The following is a 9,262-nucleotide window of genomic DNA, read 5'->3' as shown; positions in this document are numbered from 1 at the left end:
GAATGCTTTTTTTTTTTTTTTTCCCTGAAGGGGAATCAACACTGTAGCTTGATTTTAATGCTTTTTACTAAACTATAGTCATGTTTTGAAGACTAAGCCTGAAGTCAAGACCTTGACTATTCAAGGCAGAAGGACAGAACAAGGAGTGCCCTTAAGACAAAGAGCATTATAGCCTGTTAAAACAGGCCCATGGGTTGGGATTACTTAACTGTCAATCAGCTGATAGTCACTCTCTGTCAGAACTTCATTACCCCTGACTGTGCTTTCCCTTACATAGAGAAGATAGGAGGTGCAGAGGTCACTGACTCACCTCTAGACACAGCCCTTGCTCTTCCCCTTCCCTAGCCAAGCATGAAGCAGTGCAGCTGACTGAGGAGACATAGTCTGGGAGTTCCTCTGTGCCTCCAGACACTTCCCTGCATCTACCTAAAGCACAACTAACCAAAGCTAGGGGAGAAAAAAAAAAAAAAAAGAAAGGCTTTTTGGGGAACAACACATGGATTTGAAAACTCTGAGTTTAGCTGAACACACAGTTGCATTATTTAACACACGTTCACCCCTTGTTCTGTCTGCTCTGTCCCCACCATTTACTGCTAAACAGGTCCCTTATCTTTATTGATCACTTAATTTATCTTTTCTTAACTCCCCTTGCTCCGTCTGGTGCCGTGTGTCCAAGGTATTGAGGCTAAACATCCGTCTGTTCATACTGTCATGACTGGTTTGCCTTTGAAAGAATAGGGGGAGCAGGTGGTGTGACTAAGTAGACCCTCGACAGAATAGGGGCACCATTGCTGTGTCCTGTCCCAACCTGCCAGCGATTCCCCACCCTCCCAACTGTTCCACATTAAAGCAGTCAACTGTGGCTTTACAGTCCAAGTTTTACACAACCGTTTTACAAACCAGGAAGAATTTCTTTTGTTGAAAACCTTTTGTTAGGCAGCACGGAATGGGAGGGGTGGCGGGGTAGAAGGAGCGGAGAAAGTCCGTTCTGAGACTGAGTGCATTTTAATGTGTTTGTAGATATACACTACGTGGTGTGCCAAGCCACTGAGCCCATTTTGTCTGTATCACCGAGCTGCTCTTAAGCTCTCTTTCAAAGCCCTTGCACAATGTGTCTTTCAAATATATCCATCTTTTAAATGTTCTGGGGGGCTTTTACTGCTAAGAAAGTGTGTTTATGGTACAATTTTGTTTTACTAGGGCAAGCAAGACTGAAAGCAACCTAATAAAATCAGCTCCCGTAATTTCTGTGTTTCTTTTTCTGATTCAGTACAGAATATCAACTTTTCAGTATTGCAAAATGATTGGAAATCCATCTAAACGGATGGGTAGCCCTGGAGAAATGTCCATATTCCAGTTTCCAAATAATCTTCCTGTAGGCACCATGCTGCTTCTGATCCCATACATCATAAATCCTCACGGGGCTCAGTGGTTCTTGTTTCAATGCAGATTTAGGAAAGCACTCAGACATGTGGGTTGTCTCTGAGATAACATCCCTGAAATGGTTCACGAGAGACAGAACATTGAGGAGCTCACAAAACTGAGCCCAGAAAGAGCAAATATTTGTTACAGCTGCACAACTAATCTGGCATCACTGCCAGGGCGCTACAAATAGTTGCAAACAAAAGCTGAACTTGCCAAATTCTTCTGACCTGCTTTTCTTTTTTTTTCCCCTCCTCTCTGTGAGAATTTGTTAGCTAGACCACTCACAAATTTTTCAAACAGAAGATTTGGGTATTTTCCACATTTTCAAAGGGAAACTACAAATTTATGCCTATTTCCATTTGCACCTGGATCTTTTTTGCACAGGCAAATATGTACTGAAAGCTCTATTCCAGGCAAAATTGTAGGCTGAGAGACAGAATTTTATTAAGATTATTAATAAATTCAAATCTTCAGTCAGTTCCTCAAATCTTCTAGTTGTACAGAGAAGAAAAATAATGCAAAAGTTGTCTTCTTCCCTTTGGAGACTTGTCAGTCTCTTGTCACCCTCCCCCTCACCGTCACACTGCAAAGGAAAGACAAAAGCTGAGCCTCTGCTCCTGCTGTAGTCAAATATCACCCAAACTGCTGGGTCCTGCAGCAACCACAGAAATCAGGGACTGTTGCCTCAAGGAGGAAGGATCCACATTTCCTACAAGACTGCTGGGAAAGGACTGAATACTCATCCTCCTAAAAGCTTTATTTTCTGCTAGGAGCCTGATCCTCTCAAACACGCAAGTAACTGACTTTTAAGTTCAACTGATACAGAGAGTACAGCTCAGGATTATCTTTCTTTCTCTTCTTGATTTAAAAAGTAATGAAGTAAAAGCACAAAAAAAACAGAGCTAGAATGAAATGTTTTGAAATAAATATACATTAAAAAAAGAAGAATATAAATGTAGTAGAAAAGGGAACGCAGAAAAGAGAAAGACTGTGTTCAGAGAAACCCTGTCATATTTCCACAGCCCCTTCAGTAACCTAGTGGCTAGGTCACTCAGAAGACTCAGTTTCAAAGTTTCCTCTTCTTGAAAGGACCTGAAGGTCTAAAATAAGTACTAGAACCACCAAGCACTATGATGACACAGATGGCTTCTTATTGCCAATCACTGATATTAATGTGATTCCATTTTGCATTAAAGAGTCAACGATCCTTTGTAGCTTGCATCAGAAGTATCTTTTCTCTGAGACCAGTGCCCTAACCACGAGGCTCTTCAATTCTTCTTCACTTAGTACTCAGTGAAACATCACCTACAAGAAAGATGGGAAGCTCCCCTCCCCTCTCTGCTGTTTCATGCCATGGTGCCTAGGCCATCACCATGGCACAGAAGGAAGACAAGGATTTGATTTGATTTTTCCCATATGAAAGAGAATACTGAAAAACACACTGAGGAAAAAAAAAAGTCTCCAAAAATGTGAGTAAATATTCTGTCATACAATGCTGGATATAAGGAGATTGCTATGGTTTATTTTCTGTCAAAATTGTTTCTCAAATGCAGCAAGGATTTCAAATAGTTTCTTGATAACCAAGAATATTTTTGGACTAGATGGCCTTCAGAGGTCTCTTCCAACTCTAAGGATTCTATGATTTTACAGCAAAATTGGTGGACAGTAGTACACCACAAAAAGTCTGCCCAGTCCTAGAAACCATTGCTACGGAGATGAGGATAAGCATCACCAAAGATAAAACACCAATATTGTATGGAGACTGAGAAACAGGATATCTACAAGTTTAAGAGTCTTTCTGATTTAAGAAGTGTATTAAGCCACTTTCTCAATACCAGCCAAAAAAACTGTAGTAACAAAGCTGGAGCTAAATCATCCTACATCTATAGTCATTTCAAAGAGACTAACTTTATACCTATTTCAGAAGAACTCTGTCTCAAATAGAGCATTATCTGTAAGTCACCAAGTTGCCTTCTCACTGTAAAATCAGAAAAATCTTCACACACATTAGAAAATGCTTCTGGATTGCTCGTATTACAATCGTATGTGATATCTCTGTTACCATACTTCACAGTAGTATTTTGTTCCTACTTATTTACCAAATGTTGGCTAGTTTTTCTCAAATGTGTACATGAAATTTAACTACATATTATGTACAACATTTAAAAAGTGGGTGAAAAAACAGGCATGGAGTCCACAATCACTCTATTCTAACTACTTTTACAGGTTAGTTTATGTTTCTAGCATCTCTTTATACACAATTTCCTTGAGGAATTAATCAGGTAAAAATTAATTCTTGTATTTTACCTTGTATTACAGCACTAAAGACAGACAAACAACAGAAGAGCTAGATAGAGCAAGTGTGAAATTAGACATAGATGCCACAGTGCTCCTAGCAACTTGCAACATGAATATGAACTAGATAGCAAATTATCTAAAAAGATCTAAAATGAGTCTCATAATCTTTCCAGTCCTTTCTGGATATTTGTCTCCATCACAAAAGCCACAAAACCTTATGGCACCAAGTTAGAACTGATGTTTTCAGAGAGGCTTATTGCTGGCAAGGCACAGATGTTGTAGATCAGAATAAACTGTACTGGCAGATTTGCTGTAGACAAGGTTAAATGGCAACTAGCAAAGCTGTCTACAATCAACAGTGCTTCCTTTCCAAGAAAATCTGAATTAAGCTAGCAAAACATCCCAGCCTATGGATGAGAGAAACATGATTTTCCAAGGCAGTCAGCTATATGCACCTAATTAGTCAGAGGCAAGAACAAGTTTCCTCCACTAGTATGTGCAGACTTCAAAACATTTTATGTGGATTTTGCTTCTTCTCTGAAACTGTTGTCACTTGGTTCATACATTGAACTTGGTATAACTTGATTAAAAGTCATATACTGAGAGGCTTAATATACATAACGCCTTAATTTTACTTTCCAAATGGCTGAACAAAATCAAAGGGAGAGAAAAAATAGTATCTTCAACTTATCCCAATGGAAATGTAATATTTATGTAACTGTGTATAATCATTTCAAGTATAATTTAATACATCCCTTTAACAACCCACAAATTATCACTTGACAAGTAGAAATAATAGCTCTTTTTGTTAAAAAGAGAAAGCATGTGAAGACTAAAGGTTAAACAGGTCTTTTCATCATGATAAATCACTGGTTAATGAGCCTGGTATTGTTGGGTATTATACTTGCTCACTTTAATGCCATTACCTTCTGGTTGTAAAGCTGACACTACTAATGATCTTCATTCTTTGAACTTTTCCACAATATTGACTGGTTGCATAGAGCAGATGTTACTTGGATTTGACTGCAAAATTGGCAATTCTTCTGAAGCCTGAAGCAGCCCTGAAAAGAGTGGTATACAATGTATTTTGATATCTCTAAGTCAAAAGATACTCTTCTCTAAGAGCATCTGCTATTGCTTTTGCAGTTTCTCTATGTCACACAAAAATCAGACAGGGTAAATACCCTCTGTCTATTATTTCATCTGTTTTCAGCAGTTTCTGTTTTTCATAAACTTGCAGTAATGGAGCGAGCCAACACAAGAAAGTTGGCATCTACTCTCTGTTTTTGGACCAGCATCACAGCAAGCACAAGCGAACGACTTTTCAGTTCGGTATTTCACATTTCTCCTTGGTGTTCACCGGGGGACTTGGAGGTCAACAGGGACTGACCAACATCAGTGGGCCAAGTGCTCACAGCACGATGCAGAAGTCCTGCGAACATGTGGTGGAGCCCAGTTCTCCAGCAGGTGGTCAGGAATAGTGAGGAGTTACCTGACACCTCCTTAACATTGAGGGCTGTCTTTATTTCTCCCACCATCCTTAGAGAACGATGGAAGACTTAATGGTAAGACAAAGCTGGGATGGCTGAGTTTAGTTTAGACCTGATGCAGTGTGGAAGCTTTGTTCCTTTCATTGCCTGGCTTCGCCCTTTCCTTACACCTCTTCTTGATCTGTTCTACTGGATCTTAGATTTAGAAGACACAGACCACAGAACAAAATTCAACCATTAGGAAGACAGGGGTAATTTTATCTCAATTCGCATAAAGTTTTGGGCCAGAAAGATATTGATGCAACACTGAACAGAAATGGGACAAGCAAACACACCATCCTAGCAGGTCAAAGCTCCAACTATTACACCCTTGGTGCACACAGCCTTTGTACAGCTTGGTGCAGCAGCAAGCACAAGAGCTGCATAGCTTGGCTGATGGAAAGGCCATACTCTGCCCTCTCTGCAGTGCTATGCTCTATCTAGCAGATTTCAAGGACTTCTGGATTCTTTTGTGCCTTTATGTTTATTTTTGTGTTTCTTCCAGTGAGAGGTGGGAGATGGAGGAGAATAAGGACATCATGGGTTTTATGGATACATTCTGGTTATGGAGTTAAACTCCACGTGAGGCAAAATAAGGGCAGTTTCTCTAAAGAAAAAAAAAAACAAATACTAAAGCATCCCCTCTAAAAAAATCCAAGCTCCACCAGGCATTGTGCAGGTACTGCTAACAATTCACTGGTATATACAGAACTCTTCATTTCTTAAGTGATTCATGAAAGTTTAATAGTGAAGGTTGAATCCTTTACCTGCATGCAGAGGTTAAGGAAAATGTCAGTAATATTAATGTCATCATATATAAGTGTAAAATTGAAATTTCCCACTTCTCACCTCTGCTTCTATTTAATTCAGCTGGATTGGGAAAAAATCTTTTCACATACCACAGCTATCACACCAGCACTGAAGGCTACCTGAGCTGCACAGGGGGTCCCTTAGTTAAAGAACATAGTTACTCAGATACGTGTTAAATCCTGAACGTGAAGGAGACAGCTGAAGCCTCAGTAAAATAAAGATTTCACATGAGAAACAATTAGGTAGACATAATTAATTTATTTAATGAGGGAGAAAGGGAAATATGGTTTTAGTAAGTCCACAGACTACAACCTTAGTATTTCTCAACTGGAAATCATTATCTCCAACATTATGATGTATTTGTGCCTAGTGTGGGCCTTGTCCTACTGTCAGAGTAAAGCTGCCACTTCTCTTGGCTTGACACGATGAGAAACATTTTTTATAGCACTTCCAAAGCCAATGTTATATAGATAAAACATACATACATATATATGTAATATTGTATATATGCATATAATAACTTTGATATCATAACAGCAGGCTTGCAAAACACAGCTTGTCTTACACTCTAGGTATAAATACTCACTGAGAATTCATCAAGCACATGGAACAGGAACTTTTGACATGCAGAAGAGTGGGGTATGAAGTGCAGCCAATTTTTTCTTTGTTCCTGTCTACAAAGTGTGTTTTTCATCAGGTTGGTTAGAATACTTTGAAACCTGTTCTTGATAAAGAGTGACTTTCCAAAAATCATTTTTATTGTGGATAATATCACAATTGTTTGGGGTTTTTTTTGGCTTGTTTTTCACCCTTTGCTTATCAATTTAAATATTTTCCAATTTATTGGTAAAGTAACACAGAATAGTGACTACTGCCTAGAAAAAAGAAAGCACTTTGAGTATTGATTGTGGACCACAACACAAATGCTCCATGTATTTTAAGATTAAATTCTATCCAGATCCAGTGCATTTAGTGATGCCAGCATTACAAACCACTCTCATTCAGTGTTATGTTCTCAGACAGCCTTTATTTTTTGCCTTGAAAAAGCTTTCATTAAGAGCTATTTCTGGTATTTTTCCTGGATGAGAAGCAAGACCAGTGTCTGAATGTCTGCACTCTTGTAGACATTCAGATATAGTTTAGTACAGTGTAGTAGAGCACTTTTGCATTATTTGGGCTGCTAAAAATCACTAGTGGTAAATACTTTCGCACAAGCTAATGCAAATTGTCCAAGCAAGGCTTTGTTAGACAAACCATATTTACCACAGGGGCAGACCATTGTGAGCATCACTTTCACAGAGAGAAGAGATAACTTCTTTAGTCAAAGGTAATGCCTCATTCCACATTTCTCTACATCCTAAGTGACTCCACGGTTCCATTTACATGTCTTGATAGTGAAAACCAGAACTACGCATTGAGTAATGCCACTGAAGCTGTCTATCTTGGCCTCAGGGTTTGCACTTTCACAGAATCCTCATTCTCTTCTCATCAGATCTGTGATCTGAACAGAAACATCTGACTTCATTCTTCTTCCCATCCAAAGCAGCTAGCCCAATTCCCTCTTAGCTTGCCTCCCTAAATCAGACTTCCATTAAAGTAGTATGCTAATCAAAATATAACACGCAATGCCTTAACTTTCCTATTATACTTCCCTGTTTCTTGAGCCAGCATAAGTGCAAGTAATAATTATACATACATAAAACAGAAATGCTCAGTATGCAACGTAACATATGATTAAGCACGCTGTTCATTTAACATGTCTTCATGTGTCTTACATGAGGCTTATCTACAGAAGTCCAGAAAAGCTTTGGTATGGCAGCAGAATTGGTGGAAAATATGGGCAGACGATCCAACAGAAATGTTTCCCCAGAGCACGCACACACACACACATTCATGCAGCCTCCCCCTCTGCCTGCAACCCCCTATTACTTGACCACATTCAACCCCACTGGCCCTTTGCCTTTGACCTCTTTCTGCCACTGCCTCTGATTTTGTATTTGTTTTCTGAGGACTTATTATCAATCACTTCTAAGTACCTTTAAGCAGGATGTTTAACCCAGACATGTGAAAGTAGGAGATCCACCCAGAGAAAAAGTCACTGGCTACAAATCACAGTTTCTATCCCTTAAGATACTAAAGCCAAAAGAAAAAGAAAAATGAAAAAGAAAAATAAAGAAGTTGCATGTGTTCCAGATGCCAGAATGTGCATTAGGATTGAAGCGCCTCGTAGCATCATCTACTTCAATAACCCTCAAACCAAGACTTCTCCTTAGGAAAGTTCAAGTGCTGGTGTCAACTAATTTCTCTTGTACCCAAATGTTGCATTTTATTTCCGCTGATTAGCATAAAATTGGTCCCATTGTCTCAGCTACAGAGGCACACAATGGTGCTAAAGATCCCTGCAGAGGGGAGTTTCTGTGTGTTTCCAGCCCCTGACTTTCCTTTAGAATCCATTAGCCACAGGAGCACTGCATGCTCAGTGCTGGATTTCCATATTTCCATCAAGAAAAATACTATTTTTCACCAGCAACTCCCTGAATATTTTAATTATGTGCCTTCAGCAGACAGAGGAATTATTTTCCATCACTGACTGATGTGGCTGAAGCCATAATATCCCTCTGTAAGAGATTTTTTTTCCTGCTTATCCTTTTATCTGCCAATATCTACTTTCATCTGCCAGTACCTACTATAAAAATGACTTTCTATAATGTGGCTATAATTAAAGTCTCAGTCATCAGAAAATTACACATACATGCAAGAAGCCAAAAAGAGACAAACTTCCCCTACATACTACTGTGAAACATCCAAAAGAGTTTCAAAAATAACTGCCAATAATTATTATTTCACTCCCCTTCCTCTCCTTATTGGTACTTCTTTTCATCTGCTTACATCCTACTACCTTTCCATCTACCTGCTTTGAGTTACACTTGATTTCATTGTTATGGAAAAACATTATTTCTAAAAAAGACTGAATTGTGCTCTACGTTTCCCTGCATGTGATGGGCTCTGCAGCCAGTCCCACATCCCTGAGGGAGAAGGGGGGAAGGAACTGCTCCTCACATAGGATTAGCAAGGGAGAAATCCTGTTGTTTTGTGGTTTTGGTTTTTTTTTTGTTTGTTTGTTTGTTTTTTTTGTCCTAACAAACCTTGCTCTTGGCTTTATTAACTCCTGCTGCCTGCAGCTGTCCTGGCAGGTCATC

This window comes from Numida meleagris, chromosome 6 (genome assembly GCF_002078875.1).
Source record: "Numida meleagris isolate 19003 breed g44 Domestic line chromosome 6, NumMel1.0, whole genome shotgun sequence".
NCBI lineage: Eukaryota > Metazoa > Chordata > Aves > Galliformes > Numididae > Numida > Numida meleagris.
The sequence above is the reverse complement of the archived record's forward strand: the minus strand, read 5'-3'. Positions refer to the sequence as shown.